Below are 27,769 nucleotides of genomic sequence, written 5' to 3'. Positions count from 1 at the left end.
GCTGATTTCTACATTGCTCTTTGTGCTTTTTTTCTGTAAGTAAACCTTATTCTACATTTTCTATCAACAGAAACTGCATTTAACCAAATATTCATTGTCCATAAAATGCTTTCAGACAGCCTGAAGTTGTGAGGGGATGCTGACCAATTCCAAATATTTTTTCCCTATCCGTTGTGATTTTTGTAACAATGAATATGAACTTACTGAAATAATCTTGACATGAAAGTTCTAAGTTGGAAAGATGATAAGTATGGATTCAGAAGCAGATTTTTAAACATGTACAGTGACATTTCATATCCGCTATTTTCTAAGAACAAAACATATAATGATCAGTTAATAGAAAAACCTTAGAATAAACTCATCAATAAATTTGAGCTACTTTCATGTATTCTCTCTTCACTTCCTTGTAAAGAAATGGTTGTCCATGTTTCAGTTTACAAATTTGATGCTACTAAATACATCCTTTTTTCAAGGTGAATTTCACTTTAAAGGACTCTATCTCACATTCTTGATATTTATTGCTTATTTATTTATTATTATTATTTCCTTTTTTTTGTATTTGCACAGTTTGTTGCCCTATGCACATTGATTATTTGTCCATCCTGTTGGGTGTGGTCTTTCACTGATTCTATTGTGTTTCTTGGATTTAGTGAATATGCCCTCAAGAAAACAAATCTCAAGGTTGTATATGGTGACATATATGCAGTTTGATAATAAATTTGCTTTCAACTTTAAGCTTCCCAAATCCCAACAGCAGCCTCGTTGACCCAGTCCTTCACAGGTTAGAGTCTGCTGGCAGAATAAAGGAGGAGGATTTAGCAGTATGAGCACAGGGAACTAAAACAGTGGGAATAGAAAGGTAATTTTAGAATGGCTGCTGCAGTAAATCTGTCCTAGAATACTGCTGTCTGAAAGTAACTGCACATTTGCACTTTGAAGAATCTGCTTTCTTGTCTGCTGACTTTTCTGTTACTATCAATCATTAATCACAAACACACATTACCTTGAAGTTTAATAAGCACAAATAAAGTATTTATGTGCCATTTTTCACAGCAGCATTGACTGCCTAACTTTCTTAAGTGAATTTTAAATACCAAAGGTTTGGAAAATCATTCAGATATACTTCTCCATTTTACAATGGTGGAGAGGAAATCAGTCTGTCTGTATATAAATCTATCGTGGCATTACCATTCTGTAAATCTGAATACTTACTGCTTTTCAAATTCAGCTATTGACTTGTGAGGTCAAACAGTTTGAAACATGATTTTTACAAATTAAAAATATAAGCAGTATGTTCTGCATTGCAAAAGTATATCACTTTGGTAGTAACTATTTGCAGCTTCTCATACCTCAGAACAGTTTGCTTTGCAGAGATAACTTAAAAAACGGTGGCTCTGAAATTTCTCTTCACCCCAGAAGATGCAGGGAATGTGGACTAAGGGTGTTGTGCAGATGATGGACTGATCGAAGATGGAGGATATGGATAAAAACAGAATTAGGTTTAATATCACGGGCCTATGTCGTGAAATTGGTTGACTTCATGGCGTACGTAATAAAAGAAAAAACAGTGAATTGCAGTAAGTGTATATATAAAATAGTTAAATTAAATAAGTTGTGCAAAAATAGTAATAAAGAAGTAGTGAGGTAATGTTCATGAATTCATTGTCCACTCAGAAATGGGACAAGGGAGAGTGAGAGAGTGAGAGAGTGAGAGAGAGGTGAGAGTGATAGTGAGAGAGAGAGAGAGAGAGAGAGAGAGAGAGAGAGAGAGGGAGAGAGTGTGAGAGTGTCTTTGGGCTTTTCTACCTCCTTTCTGATGGTAGCAAGCAATGCGGACAACATATGACCTGGGTGATGGGGGTCCTTAATGATGGATGCTGCCATTTTGAGCCATTGCTCCTTGAAGAAGTCTTGGATACGACGGAGGCTAGTGCCCGTGATGGAGCCAACTGAGTTTACAACTCTCTGCAGCTTATTTCGATCCTGTGCAGTAGCCACCCTGCCCAACCACCGCCCTCCATATCGGACGGTGATGCAGCCGGTTAGAATGGTCACCACGTACATCTGTAGAAATCTATGAGTGCCTTTGGTGAGATACAACATGGATATGGGCCTTTTGGCCCACAAAGTCTGTACTCGACACAAGCACTCACGTAAGATTTTCATTGTACCTGTGCATATGTGAACTTGATCTTATGACAATAAACTTGAGTTCGACTTCAATACACTGATCCTATTTTATTCTCCTTACATTCCTCCCCCCCTCCCAGATTCTTTTACTCACCTACAGACTAAGGGCAATTTACAGTGACCGATCAACCTTTGGCATGTGTGAGAGAACTGGAATCGCTGGCTGAAACCAATATACTCACAGTTAATGTGTTCGCACTGCTCACATACAGCAGCAGAGTTCAGGATTGAACCTGGGTTTCCGGGTCTGTGAGGAAACTGCTGTATCACAAGGTGGAGTGTGGATAGACAGATGACGGGTAAAGAAATTATAAATTATAACCACGGGTACCATCAAACTGCGAAAAACATTGGTAACAGCACTGGAAATTAACTACTGAAATATAATAGATTTGAAGAAAATGTAGCATTGATTAAACATGGTCATTTAATTCAGTCTATGAGATTGAAGAGCATAGCAACAGAATAATTATATCCCAAGATGACAATTCAAGATTGTTTAATATCTTTTCCAGTAGAGGAGAACAAAATAATTGTTACAATGCAGCGTAAAAACATAATAAGATAAAGAACACAATAATTTAAAAAACACAATAAATGTATAAGATAGCTTATACCCATAGACTGATTGTATGTCCCTAAAGTGATGCTAGGCAGAGGAGTGTCTTCACATAAGGTGATTGGCAGGAAATGATAAAGTAGTGGTGGTTGGGGGTGTGGAGGTGTGGGTTACTGGGTGGAGGTGTTGATCAGCCTTACTGCTTGGGGATAGTAACTGTTTTTGAGTTGTGGTGGTCTTGACATGGATGCTACATAGCCTCCTCCATGATGGGAGTGGTACAAACGGTCCTTGAGCATGGTGCATGGGATCCTTCATGGTGCTCATCAAAAGTTGGATTAAAAACCAAGAAAATTTCTATATGGCAGTTGGAAATTTTGAAATGTATTCTGAGCAAGTTCTGAAAATAAAAAGCTTGTCCTGGCATGAATTCCTGGTACACTGAAGGAGGGATTGTTGGAAAAATCCAACTGATCACTAAGATCCCTTGGGAAAGGAGATGGGCCTTCTAGCCAACAGGTGATACTTAGTTACCACTTATCTGCCCTCTGAAGAAGACTATGAAACTTCTCAGCAAAAGATAAGCAGGTCTGAGCAAGAAACAACCAAATTAGAAACAGCAACCTTGAGTAGATTTGCATCATCTAAAGTTTGAGCTTCTAATCTGTCTAGATTTGCTGTGGCCAAAATTTATTACAGTAATATAGCTCAGTAAAACTTACTCATGCTAAAGTATTGACAGCTCTTGAATGAACCATTAGTTAAATGGTTCTTGAAATACACCATATGGAAAGGTTCTTAATTATGTCCTGACAAATCCAACCAGCTAGTTAGGAATGGGCAATACATGCTGGCATGGCTGGTGGCACTCAGATCCTGAAAAACAAACAAAATATATTGTAGCTTCCAAAGGGATCCTACCACCAATCTCATCTTTACCGTCTCTCCCCCATCTACTTTCCACAGGGATCGCTCCCTCTGAGATTCCCTTGTCCATTCGTCCCTTCCCACTAATCTCCCTTCCAGCACTTATCCCTGCGTGGTCAAAAATGCTACGCCTGCTCATTCATTCACCTCCTTCCTCATCCGCATTCAGGGCCCCAAACAGTCCTTCCAGGTAGGCAACACTTCACCTGCAAATCTGATGGGGTCGTCTATTGTGTCCGGTCCTCCCGATGCGGCCTCCTCTACATTGGTGGGACTTGCCATAAATTGGGTGACTGCTTCGTTGAGCACCTCTGCACTAATTGCTAAAAGCAGAACTTCCTTGTGGACAAATAACTTAATTCTAATTCCCATTCCCATTCCGTCATGTCTGTCCTTGGGCTCTTTTTGTGCCAAGATGAGGTCACCCTCAGGATGAAGAGGTAATACCTTATATTCCGTCTGGGTAGACTCCAACCTGATGGCCTGAATATCGATTTCTCCTTCTGGTAAAAAAAATCTTTCCTCCCCCTTCCATCTTCTTCTATTCCTCGTTTTGGCCTCTTACCTCTTCTCACCTGTACGTTACCAACCCCCTGGGTCCCCCCTCCTTCTCTTTCTCAGATGGTTCATGCTCCTCTCCTATCAAATTCCTTCCTCTCCAGCCCTTTAACTTTCCTACTCACCTGGCTTCACCAATCACCTTCTTGCTATCCACCTTCCCTTGCTCCCACATGGCATCTGCCTCTTCTCTTTCCAGACCTGGAAAAGAGTCTTGTGCCCGAAACATCCACTGTTTATTCATTTCCATGGACCTCTTGAGTTCCTCCAGCATTTTGTGTGTGTCGCTTTCAATTTCCAACATCTGTAGAGTTTCTCATGTCTAAAATACTTCCTTCTGACTGCCAAATTCTTATTGATGTTATGGGAGTTACCCTGTACAGTCAAAACTTTGTTTGGGCTCCACCATTAGTTCTCTGTGCTACAGACTTAACCCAAAGAAAGGCACAAAGGGTGAGCTCCATTGATGATGTGAGTCTGGGTAAACTAGATAACAAGGCAGTACTTGACTGATAATGATGCCAATAAACTCAGAGAAATGTGAGATCAATAGAAGTCAGGAGAATGCTCTGTAGTTGCTAGAATCATGCTTGGCATGAAGGAAAAAGGCTCTGGTCATTTCCAACCAATGGTTTAATGCTCAGTGTCTAGTTACAGGACAGCAGCCTCTGTCTAATAAAACTGCATTGTTTCACTATTAAATCCAAAAAGCACTGATTACAGATGTTCACCCCCATTGGCAGTTGTTCTTCAGACTTTGAAGCCATTAACTAGTACATGCAACAAGACCTAAAGGACATTCAGGCTTGCGTTGACAAATGCCAAGTGACAATTTCATCATTAAATTCTCAGCCAAAGATCTTCCACAATTTCATTCAACATTCAAAGATATTTCCATCTCTGAGTCCCACAATCTCAATATCCTCAAAGATGAAAAGAAAAATAAGCTGGATCTGCTACAGAAACATCATGACAACCAGAGCAAATTGATGCCTGGGTGTTCTATCGTCACATCTGATGTTTCATTGAATATGTTCTATCTGTAAATCTTACACCAGACATGTGACAAAATGTTCTTTGCTGTACCTTAACGAATCAATCTACAGCAATCTCAAGGCAATTGGTACTATCCAGGCCAATGCAGTCAGCTTGATTGCCAGAAGAAAGACTTAATAATCTGTACTGAAGGAAACATTGGAAGGCTATGCCAATGCTTCCAGAGTGGTGTTAGGCCCTGCATTTTCTCTACTCCCTGACATTATTGAAAATTGTCCAAGATCAATAATTGCTTCATCCATCCACAAATGCATGGTACAATTAAACAGCATCAGTAAGGGACCTGGCTTCACTGATCACCTTCCAGCTAGCCTCTTTCCCGTACTCCCATGTTTTTTATTCTGGTACCTTCCCCTTCCTCCCCAGTCTTGTAGAAGGGTCTCGGCCCAAAACACCGACTGTTTATTGATTTCCATAGATGCTGCCTGACCAGCTGAGTTCCTCTGGCATTTGGTGTGTGTTACAATATTGCTACGCCCCAGCCCCATTCCTCTTCGCCTATGGCATAACCAAGCTCCCAACAGTCCAACAAACTGTGTGAGCTGCAGTGGCAGCCACCATTTTATTTTAAATAATTACTTATTTAGTATCTTAGCTGCATCAATGTGATCACAACATGGCTCTCCATCTTAGATTACGCTACAACTAATTTCTACCCTGATTAGATAGATAGATAGATATACTTTATTGATCCCGAGGGAAATTGGGTTTCGTTACAGCCGCACCAACCAAGAATAGAGCGTAAATATAGCAATACAAAAACCACAAACAATCAAACAACAAAATGCAAACTATGCCAGATGGAAAATAAGTCCAGGACCAGTCTATTGGCTCAGGGTGTCTGACCCTCCACCTATTAGAGATTATTTTAATCTCTATTTTTTTAAATATATGAACACAGTTAAAAAAATGTTTTCTGTGTCTAACAGCAGTTAGAAAATCCCTAAACTTGATTTAAAAGAAATGTAGCGAGCTAGATTAAGTCAGAATGATACACTGGACACTACCAGCCCATTTTAATCACTGGGAAACAAGCCAGCATTTTCTGCTGCCTTGCATTCTGAAAATTACCATCAGAGGAGGGATTGGTAACTCCAAATCAGAGCTGCCATGTAGGTCTCATTATTTCATTGTGATACTGCTTCCAGCACAGTATATTGCACTGTGATTTTACTGTGTTTAGTTGGAACCTGCTTTTCTTGTATCTAACTGAGCTACAATTGACTTCATCCAGCTGTGCTCGGAACTCAGATTGAGTTGCAATATATCACTAAAGTCCAGCTTAAATTGGAGAAATGTGCCAGTCGCAGAGTGAACACTGTTGTGTTAGGAATGCTATCACTTCAACTGTTGTAAAACCTCATTGAGCTGTCTTTCATACATGTACACACTCACAAAGACTGCTCACTGTCAGATAAAACAAGCACATATGTTCGCTGCTTAGTAACGTGTAATGCCAGACTCAACAGATGGCACTGTGAGATGGAAGACACAGATAGCAGGATAACTTGAATATTAGTAGGAAAAGAGTAGTTCAGATATTTAATAGAATAAACACTGAATGCACACTAACAAACATTCCACTGTGTTAGAGAGAGTTTACATCTACAGAAATGACTGAAATGTTTGGGGTTTTTGAAAGGAAAATGTAGATGTGGAAGTGGTGATACTTAAAATTAATAAGTTGTCGATAGTATAAGTGGAGGGAAATTACTGTGCTCTCGAAAGGGGTGAGGTGAAGTGTCTCCTGGTTCTTGAGTTGGGTGAGCTCGAATAAGCTTTGCTTCAGACTGGAACATCGAAACAGCGAGCTGTTGTCTCCCCCTTCCTTGCTGCGGAAGGGGTTGCACCTCTCTCTCCCTAGTAAGGGAGAGAGAGAGCCTGTCGCATGTTGAACTGTTGGGTGAACAAGGGTTTTTGTTGTATTGCAGATCATGGTGTTTCTTTGGGAGGCTTTGCTGTTGCCAGCTTGGTAGGCACTGATGCTTCCTTCTGGAACAGGTGGGGGGAGGTGGAGTGGGGAGGACTAATGCTAATGTGTGGGAAGGGGCTTTGAAGTTCTAGTGTTTTCCTGTCATTCATTCTTTGGGATTTTCTGTTTCATGGATGTCTGTGAAGGGTAAGAATTTCAGGTTTATACTCTATACATTGTCTGATATTAAATGGAAGTGTTGAACCATTAAAGCATTGAATAAGCCCCTTTACAGGAGAATCTAACACTGGGATATTTATCATTTAATCCAAAAGGATTTTTTTAAAACTTAGAGTGTTGTTAGAATATAGATATCAACACCACAGGAAGCAGATTTGCGTCACAGCTGCGGACACTACCACAGAATCGGAGTGCTCTCACCAGTGGGCAGCTGAAAGAAGATGGCAATCACATGCATGAAAATACATAGGTTCCAGCCATTTAGGGATTCTTTGTAATTGTATTTAAACCTCTTCCTTTTACTTCAGTCTTGTCAAGTTTTGATTAAACTACAGTGACAACAATGTTCCCTGCTTGTCCATGTTCCGAGAAATTTCTTTGGGGCCATCTCTTTTCCCTCTCTCATCGTGAAATGGTGGCCATGGAAGAATGCGTCAAGGAGATACAGGCCTTTGGATTTATCTGTCCATCTATCTCAAAAACAGGGTCAGGATCTTCTTTATGAGCAAGAAGGATGGCACGCTCCACTCTTGTATTGAATATCGGTCTCTTAACAACATCACTGTGAAGAAACACTACCCTCTTCCCTGATGGCATCTGCATTTGAACATCTCCAGGGAGCAGCCCTAATCTCTATGATAGATCAGCGGACGCTTACAACTTGGCTTGCATCTGAGCAGTGGATGAGTGGAAGACAGCACGCAAAACCCCACTGGACACTACGAGTACCTCATGATGCCCTTTGGTCTGGCCAATGCCCCACTGTTGTAAAAGCCTTGGTCAACGATGTGCTCTGGGACATGTTGAAATCATTTGATTTTTGTGTACTTGGATGACATTCTTATCTATTCCCACTCTCACCAGGGACCCATCAGCACGACTGGAAGTTTCTCAAATCACTCCTCGAGAACAAGCTTAATGCCAATCCAGAGAAGAATGAGTTTTACCAAAGCACAGATGATTTCATTCGTTGGCTACATCCTCACCCCTCCCAGTGTTTGAATGGGTCCATGTAGTCACAGAGTGGCCCAAACTATCTACGGTCAAACAGGAGAGGCATGCAAACTTTTATTGGCGCTTCATCAGAAACTTCAGTTCAATTGTGGCTCCCATAAATGCACTCAGCAAGCAGACATCTGCGGGATTCCAATGGACGTGAAGCAGACCAATCATTCTCAGAGCTAAATCGATGCTTCACCATTGCCGTGGTGCTGCAGTATCCAGACCCATCCCATTCATTCATCATTGAGGTTGATCCATCTGATGTCCACATTGGAGCTGTTGTCTCCCAGCCCTCTTCAGTAGATGATCGGCTGCACCCCTGTGTTTTCTTTCCTGCCACTCCTGCAGAGTGCAACAATGACGTAGATAACCAAGAACTTCTGGCTGTCAAGGAGACCCTGGAAGCATGGCAACACTGGCTGCAGGGAGCACAGAACCCCTTTCTGGTATGGAGGGATCACAAAATCTTCTCCCTCATTCGGGATGCCAAGGGACTCAACTCCTGTCATGCCTGTTCAGCTCTCTACATCCAGTTTAATTTCACCCTCACCTACCATCCTGACAACAAGAATATCAAGGCTGATGCTCTCTCCTGCCAATTCCAAGGACAATACCAATTCAGAACCCATCTTTCCTCGCACATGCATAGCTGCTCCAGCGATTTGGGGAATAGAAACAGAGGTGAAGCTTGCCTAACAGTCGGATCCTGGCCCGGGTGGGAGACCCGCCAAACGGCTGTTCGTCCCTGCCACTGAGCACCCCAGAGTGTTGGAGCCAGGTCCTGCTTCCATCAGGTTGGCCACCCAAGGATTCAATGGACTCTGGAATTTATAAACAGACTATTTTGGTGACACTCACAACATGCTGGGGGAACTCAGCAGGTCAGGCAGCATCCGTGGAAACGATCAGTCAACATTTCGGGCCGGAACCCTTCGTCAGGACTGAAGAGGGAGGGGACAGGGGCCCTATAAAGAAGGTGGGGGGAGGGTGGGAAGGAGAAGGCTGGTAGGTTCCAGGTGAAAAACCAGTAAGGGGAAAGATGAAGGGGTGGAGGAGGGGAGGCAGGGAGGTGATAGGCAGGAAAGGTCAAGAAGGAATAGGGGAAAACACAATGGGTAGTAGAAGGAGGCGGAACCATGAGGGAGGTGGTAGGCAGCTGGGGGAGGGGGCAGAGTGAAATAGAGATAGAGGAAGGGAAGGGGAGGGAACTACTGGAAGTTGGAGAATTCTTTGTTCATACCAAGGGGCTGGAGACTACCTAGACGGTATATGAGGTGTTGCTCCTCCAGCCTGAGCTTAGCCTCATCATGGCAGTAGAAGAGGCCATGTATGGACATATCCGAATGGGAATGGGAAGTAGAGTTGAAGTGGGTGGCAACTGGGAGATCCTGTCTGTTGTGGCAGATGGAGCGGAGGTACTCGACTATTTTGGTGGCTGTCCATGTCTGAAAATGTCCATGACTTCATCTCTGCCTGTCTGACTTGTGCCCAGAACAAGAGATCATGTCAGTACCTGCTGCTATGTTCTGCCTACTACCTGTGCCTCAATGCCCTTGGTCTCACCTCTTGGCGGATTTCATCACTGGTCTGCCTCCATCAGATGGGAGCACTACCATTCTAGTAGGTGTTGACTGCTTCTCTAAAGCAACCCACTTCATTGCTTTCTCCAAGCTCCCGTCAACTCAAGAGACTGCCACCCTCATGGTACGGTATGTGCTCAGTCTGCACATCTTCCTTCAGACTATCGTGATCGAGGACCACAGTTTACTTTCTGTATTTGGAAGGCTTTCTGTTCTCCTCTGGGAGCCACAGCTAGCCTCTCATCTAGTTTCCATCCCCAATGTAACACAGAGTGAGAGAGTGAATCAAGAGCTGGAGACAACTCTGCATTGCCTTGTCTCTCTGAACCCCACAACCTGCAGCTCCCAACTGATTTTGGCAGAGATTGCCCATAATAACCTCCAGATTGCCTCCACTGGCATGTCTCCATTTGAATGCCAGAGGGATTTCAGCCATCACTCTTCCCTAATCAAGATAATGACATGGGAGTTCTTGGTGTTGACCGGTTGGTCCAATGATACAAGTGCATGTGGAGACAGGCCAGGGCTTCTCTGCTGCGCATCCAGAAACAAAATGCCCAGTAGGCTGATGGGCCTCAGCAAAAGTTGAGGCCTCCCAGGTCAGGGGAAGCTGTCTGACTGGCATCTAGAGATCTTTGATTATGAGTAGAGAGTTGGCCTCATGCCATGTGGGGCCATTTGTAGAGGAGAAGGTTATTAGTAGAGCTTCTTATAGTCTGGATCTACCATTGTCCATGAAAATTCACCCAGTGTTCTATGTTTCTCAGCTCAAGCTGGTGACTTCCTCCTCTCCGTTCTCCAGTCACCCTCACTTCCCCTCCTCTCCTCTCGCGTGATGGATGAGACCCTGGTCTATTCTGTGCAACACATCCTTCTTGACAGCTTGACAGTTACGGTGCAGTGTCCAGTATCTCGTTGATTGGGAACATTTTTGGGTTCCAGCTCAATGCATCCTGGACAATTCTCTCATTCAGGTCTTCCAGTGGGCACTGGCCTCTGGTGCTTTGGGAGCTGTGTCTAGGGAGTGGGTCCCTGTCACAACTGCAGACACTGCCATGGAGTCTGGGCACTCTCACAGACGGGTAGCTGAAAAGAGATGGGAATCATGCATGTGAGAATGCACATTCCAGCCAATTAGGGTTTCTTTGTAATTATATTTAATCCTCTTCCTTCTACTTCAGTGTTGTCAAGTCTTGATTGAAGTACAGTGATGACAATGCTCCCTGCTTACCTTAGTCCACGTTCCGAGAATGAAGCTTAGTGATTCAGATAGATGCTGTCGTATTAATTTAGCTCTAGGTTACTGCTTTTGAGCTGCAGCGACAGCATTAGTTTTAAGCAACACTCACAAAAAGTGCTGGTGAACGCAGCAGGGCAGGCAGCATCTATAGGAAGAGGTACTGTCGACGTTTCGGGTCGAACTCTTCGTCAGGACTAACTGAAAGAAGAGATAGTAAGAGATTTGAAAGTGGGAGGGGGAGCATTAGTTTTAAGTTAGTTTGAATGTTTTTAGTGGCCCTGTTGGCCTAGCGTTTATTATTTTCCTTTGTTCTGAACAGTTCTTATTAAAACTCAGTGAAGTTTATTCTAGGTCTGTGTCTCCCCCTCCACACTTGGGCCTTTACAGAACTCCTGTCAAAGTGGCTTTGATGTTTTCAAAGGAACTGAGACGTGTGTGTAAGAGTAAAGGGAACTGAAGTCTAGGCTGACAAAGTGAGTTGAGGTAGAAGGGTGAAAAGACGATTAGGGTTTAACTCCTTCACAATCTAGTCGGTCTGATTAGATAGTTCCTGCAGCATATCTTAAAGAGTTGTGATTTTACAAAAGTATAAGGTAGTTTTAACATACATCATTTTCATGTTGGCAAAATGTGGTTGCAGTGGCTAGTTCCTGGTGATGTTTTCTGTTGAAAATCATTTTCAGACCATAACACTTTTACAATGTAATGAAGACGACTCATAATAACTTATTACCTTTCACTGTGCCCTCTTCACTCTGCCCTTCTGCTTTATTTTCAGTGTGACTTCAGAAGAAAGATCGCAAGTTCCTTTTGAGGCTGAACATGCCGATTCGTGGTTTGCGATGGGAGATCTCCTGGTCCTGGAAAGTTGGTCACTCTAGGTACCCCTCACTCCAGTGTCCTCATTAGAGGAAGAACAATCAAGGGAAGCACTTCCATCTGTCATCAAGTTCACCATTAGAACGCTAGAGGTTCCAAGCTCAGATCGCTTAAACTTCAGTTAAGTGTAGCAGTCATTTGTAGATTCAAAATTATGGTCTGTAAGTGAACTGTTTGAAGCAAGCACATTTTTTGCAAACCTGAGTAATCTTGGCTCTTAGCTTCATGACAAAAACTACCTCTTGATTGCTCGGGAGAACAGTTCTAATTTCTAAAGTAAAAATAATCCTTTCAGAAGCCAATAATTTTTCAAATGATTTTGGTAAAAATCCTCAGAATGAAGACTGCTTCAACTTATCATTTATAACATGAAACATGGATTATTGAAAGTGTTTCTACAGATTAAAAATGAATGAGATAATAGACATCAGAAATAAACTGCATTTATCTTTTAACATTTTTATTCATACTTGCTTTTTAAGTTTGTTTCAGTAAAACTACAAAGAAATTCTCTCACTGAATCTGTACGCTTTCCGAATTTACAAAGATTAAGGTCTATGTAATAAAAGTTTGTTGTGTTTTTGGACAATTTTATATATTAAAGGATACCATGGTAAACAAAAAATTAAAAATGTAATTTTGACATAATTGTAGATGTTGGTATCTTCTACTTTGTGAGTTTTATCCCTTCCTCTCTGTCAGATAACTATGCCTTGCACTAGTCTGTGTTCTTAAGTGAAATTCCGCTTACATTTTTGCCATGTGTTTTATATAAAGTGGTGGTGTAAGTTTAATTATCCCACAAAATTCTGCTGCTATATTTGAAACATACCCAAAAAAGTCTAAAAAAAGGAAATTGTGGATGTAATAATATATACTTATATTGACTGAGTTACAGAAAAGTTAGTGGAAGTACATTTGTTGGTATTATAAAGACTGATTAATTCATCTATTAGAACAGGCAAATTCTTGATTCAATATTCAAGGGTAAATTTTCAGGAAAATTCTCGCTTTTAAAGGGTGAGCTTGCAGAAATCTTCTGATAGATGGACAAAAATTGTTTAAGTTTTAATGATAAATTCTGCATACAACCCTAAGAACTCTGAATACAATATTTACACCAGCTGCTCAATAAAAATATTAAGTATGCAAATGAGAAAATACAGGATTATGCCCAGACAACAAAATCTAAACTCACACATAAAATAATTCAGTGTTTTAGATAAAGGGAATTGTTTTAGAATCAACATCAGTGAATCTGTGTATTGCTTAATTTTGTTAAATCACAATAGAACCTTCTATTTCATTTCTAAGATTGCAAATGTATACATTTCTGCAATAGTTTGCTTACATGATATGTACTTCATTGTTTTAGCACATTAATATAATTTCTAAGTTATGAAAAATGCAAGAAAATTATACTAGACCCCTTGCGGTAGATATACAAACAAACCCCTCCCCCACACTATTCTGAAATGGATTCATCAGCATCAGGCTGTCATTGCCAGAATGCGCCAACAAATTACTGCTGCTGCTGGATTTTGAATGAGTTCTTCCCATTCTGCATTTCAATAAAATTGCAACCAGAAGAACGAAGGAGAATTGGACACGTCACTGTCTTTATTGATTAGTAAAAATTTAGGAATCTTAAGAAATCCATACAGCTGAAGAGATGTGCATGGTATTGTGTTGATCTAATCCATTATCAGCAGGGCTGGATAGTGTCAAGTGCCATTCATCTGCCTCCCCTGGGGTTTGTTTAAACAAAGAGGAAGAACCAAGCCAAGACAGATTTATAGCCACGCTAGTCCCTGCAGTACATGGTTAACAGTTTAATTATCCAGGTTCAACTGTCAGTTGTGAAGGAACTTCTCAAATTTTGAGACAATGGGTTACACTGTGGCAGTGAACTGATGGTAGAGTATGTTCTTGGTGTCAGTATTTTAAGGAGATTATATTTCTGATGGCAGCGGCACATTGTTTCCACTTGTCAGCCGTGCGTAAAGCTTGCCGAATTGCTCACATTTTTACTGTAGTCTTGCCGTTAATAGCCTTGCAGGAACTTGTTTTGATGAGATATAAGTTCTGTGGAGAAAATATTAAATCAGCAGATGGGAATAAATTTGGTGTTCTCATTTAGAGATGATTAAGTGCCTGACTGATGTCTTGCAATCCTTGTTAAAGTAAAGAAGTAGATGAACTTGTAATCTTCAAGTATGAGGAGGAGTATTGTAGATAAGAATCTAGGAGGAGATTTTCAAAATTATTTTGTCTGTTTTCAGATGAAAAATGTTGTGAAATAATGAAGTCCAGACTATTCCATCTACAGCCAAGTTCTAGGCTAATTTCTAATGACTTAGCTTACTTGACTGAAACAGAACACTAATGTCAAATTAGGGAAAAGCTATGCTCAGCTATCGCAAGCATCGGAGGAATTGCTGAAGTCTGGTGAAAATGAGCTGCTTTAATGGTTTTGCTTGCTTTGGGAGAAGGGGGAGTTGTGGTGCTCCATCAATACTGCAGCCCATTGTCAGCCTCCACCCAATCTGCATTCAGTTCCCTACTTCCACTGTCTGCGGGCTTTGGATATGAGAATGTGACCAGATCCATTCACCTGCAAGAAAATATGTTGTAGCAATTTGGAAAACTTGGGATGCCCCTGACTTACCTGCATTCAAACTCCATCATCAGTTGACACACGTGGCCTTGTGCAGAGGTTTCCAACTTCTTTCACATGCGTATAAACAATGGTACATTGCCTGATGGTCATATCACACTTCCACATGCTGCACGTACAGAATCTGGTCAAAACGTTGCTGTGCAAGTTCAGAATTCAGTTTCAATTCAATTCATGCTTAATTGTCATTCAACCACACTTGAATACTCATGAATACAGCCAAAGGAGACATGATTACTCTGGGGTCAAGGAGCAAGTTTCAGAGGGATGAAATCTGTATTGAGTAAATTCTGGTGTTGAAGCATTGAATGACAGTGGTTCTGAGCAGCTCAGACCTGCAGAAGATAGCATTCATTTTTTCCACCACTGCCCTTGACAAACTTTCAGACATTTTGTTTCTATTAGGGGGCCATGCAGGGCTGCCTATTGCTTGCATGCACAATCCACAGCTATGCATTTTAGGCCAAGCACTGTTTACAGTCATCATCTAGGTCCATCCATGACCTCTTTCATTGCAAGTCAACAGACACAACCAGGAAGGAAATCTTCTTGTATGGCCTACTGTTGAGTTTAGTTAGCCAGTCTTGTTAATATTCGCAAACACGAGGAAATCTGCAGATGCTGGAAATTCAAGCAACACACACACACACAAAAAAATGCTGGTGAACGCAGCAGGCCAGGCAGCATCTCTAGGAAGAGGTACAGTCGACGTTTCGGGCCGAGACCCTTCATCAGGGCTAACTGAAAGAAGAGATAGTAAGAGATTTGAAAGTGGGAGGGGGAGGGGGAGATCCAAAATGATAGGAGAAGACAGGAGAGGGAGGGATAGAGCTAAGAGCTAGAAAGTTGATTGGCAAAAGGGATATGAGGCTGGAGAAGGGAGAGGATCACGGGACGGGAGGCCTAAGGAGAAAGAAAGTTGGTGGGGGATCCCAGAGGATGGGCAAGGAGTTATAGTGAGAGGGACAGAGGGAGAAAAAAGAGAGGAAAAAAGGGATAAAAGAAGAAAGAAATTATAATAAATAAATAAATAATGGATGGGGTACGAGGGGGAGGTGGGGCACTAACGGAAGTTAGAGAAGTCAATGTTCATGCTATCAGGTTGGAGGCTACCCAGATGGAATATAAGGTGTTGTTCCTCCAACCTGAGTGTGGCTTCATCTTGACAGTAGAGGAGGCCGTGGATAGACATATCAGAATGGGAATGGGACGTGGAATTAAAATGTGTGGCCACTGTGAGATCCTGCTTTCTCTGGCGGACAGAGTGTAGGTGTTCAGCGAAATGATCTCCCAGTCTGCATCGGGTCTCGCCAATATATAGAAGGCCACATCGGGAGCACCGGACGCAGTATATCACCCCAGCCGACTCACAGGTGAAGTATCGCCTCACCTGGAAGGTCTGTCTGGGGCCCTGAATGGTGGTGAGGGAGGAAGTGTAAGGGCATGTGTAGCACTTGTTCCGCTTACAAGGATAAGTGCCGGGGGGGAGATCGGTGGGAAGGGATGGACAAAGGAGTCGTGTGGGGAGCGATCCCTGCAGAAGTAGGAGGAGGGAAAGATGTGCTTAGTGGTGGGATCCCGTTGGAGGTGGAGGAAGTTGCAAAGAATTATATGTTGGACCCGGAGGCTGGTGGGGTGGTAGGTGAGGACCAGGGGAACCCAATTCCTAGTGGGGTAGCGGGAGGATGGGGTGAGAGCAGATGTACATGAAATGGGGGAGATGGTTTTGAGAGCAGAGTTGATGGTGGAGGAAGGGAAGCCCCTTTCTTTAAAAAAGGAGGACATCTCCTTCATCCTGGAATGAAAAGCCTCATCCTGACAGCAGATGGGGCGGAGACTTTATACTTTATACACCATACTTTATTGTTGCCAAACAATTGATACTAGAGCGTACAATCATCACAGTAATATTTGATTCTGCTCTTCGCGCTCCCTGAAGTACAAATCGATAGTAAATATTAAAAATTTGAATTATAAATCATAAATAGAAAATAGAAAAGGGAAAGTAAGGTAGTGCAAAAAAAAACCGAGAGGCAGGTCCAGATATTTGGAGGGTACAGCCCAGATCAGGTTCAGGATCCGTTCAGCAGTCTTATCACAGTTGGAAAGAAGCTGTTCCCAAATCTGGCCGTGCAAGTCTTCAAGCTCCTGAGCCTTCTCCTGGAGGGAAGAGGGGCGAAAAGTGTGTTGGCTGGGTAGGTCGTGTCCTTGATTATCCCGGCAGCACTGCTCCGACAGCATGCGGCATAAAGTGAGTCCAAGGACAGAAGATTTGCGATGGAGGAATTGTGAGAAGGGGATGGCATTTTTGCAAGAGACAAGGTGGGAAGAGGAATAGTCTCCTGTGAGTCGGCTGGGGTGATATACTGATTCCGTTGCTCCTGGCCTCCTCTACTGTCAAGATGAAGCCACACTCAGATTGGAGGAACAACGATTGGAGGAACAACACCTTATATTCCGTCTGGGTAGCCTCCAACCTGATGGCATGAACATCGACTTCTCCAACCTCTGTTAATGCCCCACCTCCCCGTCGTACGCCACTCCTTATTTATTTATTTATTTGTTTGTTTGTTTGTTTATTTATTTATCCCTTCCCCCCTCTTTTTTCCCTCTCTTTTTTCTCCCTCCATCCCTCTCACTACTTGCCCATCCTCTGGGTTCCCCCACCAACTTTCTTTCTCCCTAGGCCTCCCGTCCCGTGATCCCCTCCCTTCTCCAGCCTCGTATCCCTTTTGCCAATCAACTTTCTAGCTCTTAGCTCCATCCCTCCCCCTCCTGTCTTCTGCTATCATTTTGGATCTCCCCCTCCCCCTCCAACTTTCAAATCTCTAACTATCTCTTCTTTCAGTTAAATCCTGACGAAGGGTCTCGGCCCGAAACGTCAACTGTACCTCTTCCTATAGATGCTGCCTGGCCTGCTGCATTCACCTGTTAATATTCTGTTCATTATTAATTTCAAGAAGTTGATATGGTAAATGATGGTTCCGCAATTGAGTGTCAAGTCAAGCAGTTCCCTTCAAGCTCATTATAGTTGAGCATGCCTATTGCCTAATTTATCATCAGCCTTTGCCTAAATGTTGGCAAGGACTTGTTTAGTCTATTCTTAGACCATTACTGCTATGCCATTAAAATTCAGGCTGTTAGAGTTCGAAGTTCAGTCTGACATCAGCTATAAAGAGTTTGTATGTTATCCCCATGACTGCGAGGGTTTCCTCCAGATGCTCCGGTTTCCTCCCACTGTCCAAAGACATAATGGTTAGTAGGTTAATAGGACATTGTAAATTGTCCTTTGATTAGGCTAGTGTTGAATAGGTTGGTTGTTGGGTTGGAAGGCCCTTTTCTGCGCTGTATCTCTAATTGCATGAATAAAGACACAGGAGTAGATTTAGGCCCCTGTTCTGCCATTCAATCATGACTGAGTTATTTTCCCTCTCAGACCCAATTTCCAGTCTTCTTGACATAAACTTCTCCATTTTAAATATGCCCAATGAATTGGCCCCCACACATCTCTGTGGCATTGAACTCCACAGATTTGCCACCCTCTGGCTTATCCTTATTCTGAATCTGTACCATCTGGTCCTAGACTCTCCTACTACTGGAAACATCCTCTGTCTGTCCACTCTGTCGAGGCCTTTCAAAATTCAGTAGGTTTCAGTACGATTCCTCCCCCCCCGCCCCATTCTTCTAACTCCAGTAAGTACAGGGCCAAAGCCAAGAAACCCTCCTCATGCGTTAACCCTTTAATTCCTGGGATCATGCTCGTAAACTTTCTCAGGACCCTCTTGAATGCCAGCACATCCTTTCATAGCTATGGGGGGGGGGGGAGCGGGAACAAAACTGCTTACAGTACTCTAAATATGGTCTGATCAATGGATTATATCCTTGATTTTATAATCTATTCTTCTCAAAATGAAAGCTGACATTACATTTGCCTTATTTACTACCAACTCAACCTACAAGTTAACCTTTAGGGAATCCTGCATGAAGACTCCCAAATCCCTTTGCACCTCTACTCCTTTAATTTCGTCCCTTGGGATTCATTATTCAGTACTTTTGAAGTGAGGCCAGGAGCAACTCTCAGACATCTCCCCCCTACTTACCCCTCAAACAGCATCCCACTGTGACCATTGTCTCCCTTCACCAAGCTCAGCTTTCGTGCAGTGGTTATTGGTTACTTGCCTGTCCTGTTTTGGGTGCAGTCTTTCATTGATCTTATTATGGCTCTTGGATTTAATGAGTATGCCTGCAAGAAAATGGATCTCAGCGTTGTATATAGTGACAAATATGTATCGATGATAAATTTGGTTTGTTCTCTATACTGGTACTTTGACTTTGGAGACCTACCATCCACTTCCACTAATTTCATTGCTCCCTTATCCTGCACTGTTCGTTTCTACCTCCTATCCAATATCCACAAACCTGACTTTCCCGGTAGACCCATTGCCCCAGTGAACTGGTGCCTACACATCTTCACTCTATTTTGTCCCTCTTTGCTCAGTTCTTTGTTACCTACACCTATGACACTTCACGTGCTATCGATCATTTCAATTACTTTAAGTTCACTGGCACTGATTGACTCAGTTTTACTACAGATGTCCAATCCCTCTAACTTTGATCATCAATCAAAAAGCCCAAAAAGCTCTCAGTTTCTTTCTAGATGACAGACCTAACCAGTTCCCCTCTTCCACCACCCTCCTCCGTCTAGCAGAACTGGTTCTCAAGCTCAAAAATTTCTCTGTCGATTTCTCCCATTTTCTCCAATCCAAGGTGTAGCCATGGGCACTCGCCTGCATCTTATCCACACCTGCCTTTTGTGGAGCAACGTGGAACAGTCCATATTCCAAGCCTTCAATGATAATGCTCCTCTAATCTCTCTATGCTACATTGACAATTGCACTGGTCCTGCAACCATGTTGAGCTCATCAAATTTATCAGCTTGGTTATTATATTGATATTTATTTCTGCCATGTTTGTTTTTATTTCATGGATAATTTTATGTTTTATAAGCTATGATTTACATAATTCCAACACTGACTGTTGTTCCCCTACAGACAGAAACGGGTGAATTGATTATGGGGAGCAAGGACATGGCAGACCAATTGAATAATTACTTTGGTTCTGTCTTCACTAAGGAGGACATAAATAATCTTCCAGAAATAGTAGGGGACAGAGGGTCCAGTGAGATGGAGGAACTGAGGGAAATACATGTTAGTAGGGAAGTGGTGTTGGATAAATTGAAGAGATTAAAGGCAGATAAATCCCCAGGGCCAGATGGTCTGCATCCCAGAGTGCTTAAGGAAGTAGCCCAAGAAATAGTGGATGCATTAGTGATAATTTTTCAAAACTCTTTAGATTCTGGACTAGTTCCTGAGGATTGGAGGGTGGCTAATGTAACCCCACCTTTTAAAAAAGGAGGGAGAGAGAAACCAGGGAATTATAGACCGGTTAGCCTAACATCGGTGGTGGGGAAACTGCTAGAGTCAATTATCAAAGATGTGATAACAGCACATTTGGAAAGAGGTGAAATCATTGGACAAAGTCAGCATGGATTTGTGAAAGGAAAATCATGTCTGATGAATCTCATAGAATTTTTTGAGGATATGACTAGTAGAGTGGATAGGGGAGAACCAGTGGATGTGGTATATTTGGATTTTCAAAAGGCTTTTTACAAGGTCCCACACAGGAGATTAGTGTGCAAACTTAAAGCACACGGTATTGGGGGTAAGGTATTGATGTGGATAGAGAATTGGTTGGCAGACAGGAAGCAAAGAGTGGGAATAAATGGGACCTTTTCAGAATGGCAGGCAGTGACTAGTGGGGTACCGCAAGGCTCAGTGCTGGGACCCCAGTTGTTTACAATATATATTAATGACTTGGATGAGGGAATTAAATGCAGCATCTCCAAGTTTGCGGATGACACGAAGCTGGGCGGCAGTGTTAGCTGTGAGGAGGATGCTAAGAGGATGCAAGGTGACTTGGATAGGTTAGGTGAGTGGGCAAATTCATGGCAGATGCAATTTAATGTTGATAAATGTGAGCTTATCCACTTTGGTGACAAAAACAGGAAAACAGATTATTATCTGAATGGTGGCCGATTAGGAAAAGGGGAGGTGCAATGAGACCTGGGTGTCATTATACACCAGTCATTGAAAGTGGGCATGTAGGTACAGCAGGCAGTGAAAAAGGCGAATGGTATGCTGGCATTTATAGCAAGAGGATTCGAGTACAGGAGCAGGGAGGTACTACTGCAGTTGTACAAGGCCTTGATGAGACCACATCTGGAGTATTGTGTGCAGTTTTGGTCCCCTAATCTGAGGAAAGACATCCTTGCCATAGAGGGAGTACAAAGAAGGTTCACCAGATTGATTCCTGGGATGGCAGGACTTTCATATGATGAAAGACTGGATGAACTAGGCTTATACTCATTGGAATTTAGAAGATTGAGGGGGGATCTGATTGAAACTTATAAAATCCTAAAGGGATTGGACAGGCTAGATGCAGGAAGATTGTTCCCGATGTTGGGGAAGTCCAGAAAGAGGGGTCACAGTTTGAGGATAAAGGGGAAGCCTTTTGGGACCGAGATTAGGAAAAACTTCTTCACACAGAGAGTGGTGAATCTGTGGAATTCTCTGCCACAGGAAACAGTTGAGCCCAGTTCATTAGCTATATTTAAGAGGGAGTTAGATATGGCCTTTGTGGCTAAAGGGATCAGGGGGTATGGAGGGAAGGCTGGTGCAAGGTTCTGAGTTGGATGATCAGCCATGATCATACTGAATGGCGATGCAGGCTCGAAGGGCCGAATGGCCTACTCCTGCACCTATTTTCTATGTTTCTATGTTTCTATGACTCAAGGGTTCGGGGTTAAAGAATTTTCTAGAAACAAAATTTGAAAAAAAAAATCAACTTTGTCTCCAACTTCCACCCTGCCCTCAAATTTCCTTAGTCCATCTCTGACATCTCTCTCCCCTTCCTTGATCTATCTGTCTCCATCCTTGGAGACAGATTGTCTACTGATATCTTTAATAAATCTACGGATTCTCACAGTTATCTTGATTATTATTCTTCCTAATATGTCACTTGTAAAATGCTATTCATTTGATTTGTCCCTTTGCTCTCACCCACGTCTCCCCCATTTTCCACACATCTGCCCTCACCCATCCTCCCACTGCCATAACAATGTTACGGCTCTCCTTGTCCTTACGTACTGCTCCATGAGCTTCTGCACCCAACAAACCATTCACTGTTACTTCCGCCATCTACAATTGAATACTACCACTGAACACATCCTACCTTGCCCCCATTTCCACTTTCTCTAGGGATTGCTCTCTACACAATTCCTTCTCCACGTGTCCTTCCCACCTTATCTCCCTCATGGCACTTATTCCTGCAACCAGAACAAATGCTACACCTGTCCCTACAGCTTCTTCTTCATCACCATTTAGGGCCCCAAACAGTCCTTCCAGGTGATGTGACTCTTCACCTGCGAGTCTTTCGGCATCTTCCTCTGCATCCGGTGCTCCCAGTGAGGCCTTCTCTACATTGCTGAGACTCGACGTAGATTAGGTGACCATTTCATTGAGCACATTTGCTCCTCCCGCAACAAAAGTGGGATTTCCTAGTAACTACTCATTTCAGTTTGATTTCCCATTGCCATTCCAACATGTCAACCATGGCCTCCTCTACTGCCACAGTAATGCCTCCCTCAGGTTAGAGGAGAATGCTTCATATTCCATTTGGGTAGCCTCCAACCTGATGGCATAATTTCACACAATTTCTGTAATTTCTCCCCTTCCTTTTTCTCATTTTTCATTCCCCATTCTGGTTCCCCTCTCACCCCTTCTCTTCTCCTCACCTGCCTACTTCCTCTCTCTGGTGTCCGTCCTCCTTCCCTTTCATCCAGGGCCCACAATCCTCTCCAATTAGGTTCCTTCTACTTCAGTCTTTTATCTCTTCATCCTATCACTTCCTACTTCTTACTTCATTTCCCTTCCCCACCTGTCCTCCTTTCCCTTCACCTGGCTTCACCTGTCTGTCAGCTTGCAGTCCTTCCCCTCTCCCATCTTCTAATTCCATCTTCTGCTCCCTTCCCTTCCATGGATAGATGCTTTTGACCCAAAATATTGACTGTTTATTCCCGTCCGAGATTACTGCCTGACTTGCTGAATTCCCCTCACATTTTGTGTGTGTTGTTCAAGAATTCCAGCATCCACAGAGTCCCTCGTGCTTATCCTTTGGAGTGCAGTCACTTTTATAAGGCAAAGAACATTGCAGCCAGTTAGTTCACAGCAAGCTCTCATTGTAATACCAATACAAAACCGTGGTTTCAGTAATATCTGAGGAATTAACATTGAACAGTAAACTTGGGACATCTGCTCTTCTGTGAAGTAATCTAATAGCACCTTTTACCAAGGCTTTTGGCAAGATACCACATGGCAAGTTGTCCAAAAATATAAATGATAATGGATGCAATCATTGCTCAGTGGCAGAAAGTAGAAGTTAATTGCTTATGGCTTTTTTGACAGGAAGATTTTTATTACTGGTGTTCCACAGGGGAGGTTCAACAAAGTAAGGCAATATTTAATTTACATGGAGCACTGCCAGAAGAAAGCAGCTTACAACATCAAAGAGCCCCACCATCCAGGCTCTGCCCTTTTCTCATTCTCCCATCAGGCAGGAGGTACAGAAACATCAGGTCCCACATGACCCATTCAGGAACAGTTATTACGGACAACCATCAGGGTTCTGAACCGGTATAGCTAACTTCAATCACTACTACTCTGATCTGATTCTATGACCTCCAGGCTCACTTTCATGGACTCTATATAACTTATGCTCTCTGTATTTTTTGTTGTGCATTGGCTGCCTGTCAGCCTTTGTCTATTTATGCACAGTATAGTTTTTTCTTGTAAATTCTATTGTATATCTTTTATTCCTATAAATGCCTGAAAGGACTTGCCAACTCATATTCTCAATATTTATTGCTTATTTATTAATATTAGTATAGTTTATTTTTGTGTTTTCATAAGCTGTTGTCTTTTGCACATTAGATGCTTGCTCATTTTGCGTGCGGTTTTTCATTGATCCTGTTGTGTTCCTTAGTATTTACTGTGAATGCCCGCAAGAAAATGAATCTCAGGGTTTTATATGTTAACATATACGTACTTTGATGATAAATTCACTTTGAGTTTTGAATTTTGAATAAACAGCAGGATGTTGACTGGTATGATAGGACAATGAAGTGGAAATCCACAGATCCTTGAAGTCTGTTGAACAGGCACATGAGCTACTATTTGTATTACACAGAATTGTGCAAAAGTCTTAGACATCTTAGATCTGTTTTCGTATGGTTTCAGTTGGTTTGGCCTCCACAGAGTCCTAATCTCAGCATCATCAAGGCTGTCTGGGATTACCTGGAAAGAAGCAACTGAGACAGCCAAAGTCTGCAGAAGAACTGTGGCAAGCTCTTCAAGATGTTTCCAACAACCTACAGGTGATCTTCTTATAAAATTGCACGACAGTATTTCTAAGAGAAATGATACAGTTTTAAAGGCAAGGGATAGTCACACCAAGTATCAATTTGATTTAGTTTTTTTTACTGTTTGCCGCTCTTTATAGTAATTTTTTTGATACTTAGAAATTTTTCTTTTCATTATTTTTGAAAGCATTTTTGTTTTACAGATTTTTTTTACATGGACCTAAGGCTTTTGTATAGTACTGTATATTCATAATATAGACACTAAGATGATTCATAATATAATATTATATTCATAATATAGATACCAAGCAGAGCTGAGCTCTCCTTTCACAGCTCAGATTTAATTGTTTTTAGTTATTTTTGTACTTTTTTTTAGTTGACTGTAGAGATGGTTTTAGGGGAGTTAGGGGTTTAGGGACAGGGATGTGAGGGAATTAGAGGTCAGGCCGGAGTCCAAGTCTCCGCTCCATGTTTGAATGCCAGCAATGCAGACATCGGAAGTCTGTAGACTGAGCCGAGATGTCGGACAGGCGGAGCAGTGTGGGTGAGGGCTGATGTCCCCACACCCCCCAGGGCCGGCAGTTGTCAGTGGATTCCAGAGTCAGAGTTCATGCAGGCAAGAGGAATGAGGTCCAATGAGCTCATGTGTTTGCAAACCAGGGTAACTGGAGTTCGAGATGTAGTGTTTGGCGACTGTCAGGTCCTGGGGTGGTCAATGCCTGAGGGTTGATTTGGAGGTCCAGAAGTGAGCCTCAAGTCTGTGAATTGTTGCGACTCTGCTGGGGATGTCAAAGGCCAATGACTATGTGCCCACTTCTGAGTCTGCTGAGTGCCACAGTCTGAAAATACCATCCTGTCCTGGGGTTATAGTACTGTATATGTGGGTGGGGGGAAGGAGGTACAGGGCTTGGATCACTGTGCTGTTTTGTTACCTGCTGTGTTCTAGTTTATTAATTCCGTATTGTTCTGTTGAGCACTGTAGGCCTGCTATGTTAGTGCTGGAATATGTGGTGATACTTGTAGGCTGCTCCCAGCACACCCTCGGGTGTATTGGTTGCTAAGGCAAACAACATATATATATCACTGTATGTTTCAATGAACACATAATGAATAAACTTAAATATTGACATTGGGCTATTCAGATGCAGGTAACATTAGAAATTAACATGGGTCAAAAGCCATGAACTGTGGGGAATATTTCTGTATTCCTATACACCGTTGTACTGAGTGTCAAAATGGTTGTCTTGATGCATGTAGTGTGTTAGTGTTGTGGGTAGTGCTTGTCGCTCTCACTTTCAGCTTCTACCACTGGTTAGCAGTCTTGTGAAAAGGAGAGCTGAATGTGTAAGTCTCTCCCTGCCAGTACATAGCCCCTCCGACAGCAAGTCTCATGTAACGCCTCCTCGCTTGCGACACATGGAAACTGAACTCCTTTCAGACTCAGACTGAACTACAGAGGACGGGGAGGAGGTCTTGCCCCTGCATGCAGTACCACTGGTGTGTGGACACACCCTGGTGCTCGTGATAGGGGTAAATAGCCCCACTGCCCTGTGGGCAGCCTCAGGAGAGACAAAGGCTATGCGAGAAAGTCCAGACAGCAGATCTGGAATGGAGCCCCTAAGGCATCAGGACATTATTGACCATTCTTCTGGCAGCTCCTGTAGCCAAGCTGGTTCCAAACATACTGCTTCATAAGCTTTCCTTTGAACTACACTGATTAGGCCAAGAGGAGGATCTTGAAGACTGGGCGTCTCAGGATATCCATACCTTCCACCCAGTCTTGTGATGATGGTGATCATCACACATTGTCCTTAAAGACAGATGGATGCCAACCACGATTGAGTGTCTGCCACCCAGAGCCTTTCCATTTTTCCATTATCTTTTCCTGCAGCCTAATCTTCCTAAGTAACATCAGTAACCTCCAGATCCCATCGCCAGCCTGAGAATCAGATTTTTATTGTAGTGGTAACTCAACAAACCAATGCTGTTGCTGGTGACCCCATGGGGAGTTATTGTATCATGTGTTCTCTGATCAATCCAACAAAACTGTTCCAAAAAAGTCAAAACCTATTTGATCCTTTATTAGCAGCTAGCACAACATACAATCCTGAAGCAATGAACCTGATGAAACTAAAACTAGCGATATTAAATGTATTTAAGATAATAGAATTAAGTGATTTCAACTGTAGTTAAACAAAGTTAAGTGGTCAGCAAAAGATACAAGAGCCAAACGTCTTCAGCACTAAAAACAAACCAGGATAAGCATGAATACGTATCTTCCTTGTATGCAGATGGAAAGACAATTCCCATATTCTGAGATTTATGTGACTATTGGACTGTACTTTATATTGGTTTCCTTCAGTTTTTTGGTGTTTTCTTTCTTGTGGACAAATGGCAGTGGGGTGGTCTGTTAATATTTTGTCTGTAAGGACAGGGTTGAGGGTTTGGTGTTACTGTCCCTGTTTTCTGCATGTGAGGGGGTTGGGGATGGTTATTGTGGCTGTTCTTCCTGCGAGTGAGTGGGTTGGTGATTGTTTTTGTGGCTGCTTTTTTTGCTGCACACAAGAGGAGGACTTTGAGGTCTGTGAGTTCTGTTTCTTCTCTTTTTAGTGCCCGGGGAGGGGGGGAATCGATGTCTTTACTTTTATCAGCACCCATGGTCTTTCTGTAGTTATTGGCTGCCTGGAGTGGACAGATATCAGAGTTGTATTGTACATGCATACTTTAGCAATAAAGTGAACCTTTGAACCTTATTCCCTTCGGCAGCTAGCCACATGACTAACTACCATAAGAAACATACTGAAGGCACAACATAGAAGACAATGCCAATAGAGACTAGATGCATGGCTCCTACAGTTATCATGAAATTTATTGTTTTGCATCAACAGAACAGTGCAAGAAATATAAAATTAATAAATTGAACAAATTAATAAATAAATAAATAGCTCAAAAGGGGAATACTGAGATAGTGTTCATGGACCGCTGTGAAAATCTGATGGTAGAGCAGAAGAAGCTATTTCTAAGCATTGAATGTGTATCTTCAGTCCTCTGTACCTCCTTCCTGATAGTAGTAATGAGAAAAGGGCATGCCTTCGATGGTGAACATTGTGGTGATGCACCAACTTTTGAAGATATCCTCAATGCTGGGAAGGTTTGTGCACATGGTTGAGCTGCCTGAGTCTAAAACAGTCTGCCGTTTCCTTCAACCTGCAATTTGTAGATTCTATACCAGGCAGTGATGCAGCCAGTCAGAATTCTCTCCAATGTATGTACGTCAGAACCAGAATCAGAACTAGATTAACTATCGACAGCTTTCTATGTTGTGCGTGAAATTTGTGAACTTTACAGCAGCAGCACAATGCAATACATGATAAATAGATATAGAGAAAAAATACTGAATTACCGTAAATACATATATGTGTATTAAATAGTTAAGTTAAAATGAGTGGAGCAAAGAAAACAGAAATAAAGAAG

Source organism: Mobula birostris, chromosome 6, assembly GCF_030028105.1.
Source record: "Mobula birostris isolate sMobBir1 chromosome 6, sMobBir1.hap1, whole genome shotgun sequence".
NCBI classification, from domain to species: Eukaryota; Metazoa; Chordata; class Chondrichthyes; order Myliobatiformes; family Myliobatidae; genus Mobula; species Mobula birostris.
This window is presented reverse-complemented; position numbering follows the sequence as displayed.